Consider the following 1,906-nt stretch of genomic DNA (forward strand, 5'->3'; position numbering starts at 1 on the left):
CTGAGGTCCGCCGGAGCCCGCGGAAGCTCTGCTTCGATTGGCGCTTCCCCGAGCGCCGCCGCTGCTCCCAGGGCTTCCCCATCTACTACACCTTCTCCGCGCCTACTGCCCGACCCCTGCACCAGCCTGGTACGCCCTCCGACCCCCTAGGCTCGCCGCCAGGGAGCCCGCTGCTCGTCGGAGAAGACGACGTTCACACGCCGTCGGATCCTAGTCTAATCCTATGGCCTAACGCGCGCGTACCGATTCGGCGTTTAAAGAGGCGCCGACAGGTGGCCCCCACCTTGTCAGCGCGGCCCGAGCGCACCAGATGCGTGTTGGGCTGCGAAGTGGGTTTTTAAACCGTTTCGGCCCAGTAACGCTTCCCGCCTAAGCCCAAGAATTCAAATTTGGTTTAATCTTATTCAAATTTGCTCTGCTGAAGGTTTAGTGAATTTTGAATAGTTTGAATTCTACCAAACCAAATTTAGCAAACTTTATACCGTTGGAAAGCCCATGAATTTATCTATCCAATGCCACTGGCCCCATCTCCTTTTTCATTGTAGATTTAATTTGACAAAAAAGACAAGACAGGGACTTTTGAACATTCAAACTTTATTTAAAATTCAACCAGAATAGATTTTGAAGTAATTCCAATTCTAGTAAATCAAAAATGATGTCCTCAAATTGATTATGCAATAACATAGCCCTGTTGTTTGTATGATCATGGACTAGATCAAATAGAATGGCTATGTAGTCATTTCTAGAGCTTTTTAAATTGGAATTCAAACTCAACCCTAATATGAGAGTTACCTCACATTTAAATTTTGATCCTAAGTACTAATAACCAGGGGGAATGACTTAGGCTAATGAACCCTTGAGAATTATTACTTAGAGATTTTAATTCATTAAAATGTTAAGTTTTAAAACTATGTGAAGTGTAGCACTTCAATTAAATTGAACTCACATATAATAGATATGAAATGTTGACTTTGAGTCAACCTATATTTCATGCCTTATTATTATATGAAGAGATTAAATCTTAATAAGAGGTAATGAAAAGAAATGAATTCTTTTAAAGACCTACATACCAAATTTAAGAAATAGGAATAATGAGAGGAAATTAATGTCTTTCAAATAAAGACTAATCAAATAATCCACCATGCCATGTTTGATTGATACTAGGACTAATGTGTGAACCCTTTTGAGTGTTTCTAGTATAGTATGTGAGCATGGTTTAGTATTTATACCTCGTATTCGTATATAGACGCTAGTAACGAGGAATACCAAGAGGAGGAGGGCTACTCTCAGGAAGAAGAAGAGAACTTCGATAACTACCCAGCTCAAGGCAAGCTAACCCTTGCTAAACACAAGTGCTTAGCTCTACAAGAGCAAAGGCACCATCACACTTTACTTTTATGTATTACCTATCCCATGTTTTTACTTACATTTACTTTTGCTTATTTATTTCAAAGTACTTTTTGATTTATGATTCACTTGGTCTAGAGTAGAACAATACTTGGAATAGATTAGCACAACTCAAAGCTAGATAGCACCCCTCATATAGTTGCTAGTGCTAATCAATTTAAAATTGACTACTCTAGATGGGAACCTGGTGAAGTGAAATGACTTTGAAAGAAAGTAAAGTGGAGGTGGATTTGAACAAGAGAAGATGGTGATTTTTGATAAAATAGATGATTGAGTTTGAATGCGATACCCTTCCAATTATACAAGTACCCCCACAATACCTGATTATGGGTAGGGCTTAACTAGGCACTTGTGTATTTTAGTATGGGTTTCCTCTTAACAAACATCATAGGGGTTACGCTGCGGCTGCCTCCGTTACGTGTGGATTGATGTTGAAATGAGGTGAATGTACGGCCCAAGCCCTGTGCAGTTCCCGGGTTAACCGCGGTTTCCACCGGGA

This window comes from Lolium perenne, chromosome 4 (assembly GCF_019359855.2).
Source record: "Lolium perenne isolate Kyuss_39 chromosome 4, Kyuss_2.0, whole genome shotgun sequence".
Taxonomy (NCBI): domain Eukaryota; kingdom Viridiplantae; phylum Streptophyta; class Magnoliopsida; order Poales; family Poaceae; genus Lolium; species Lolium perenne.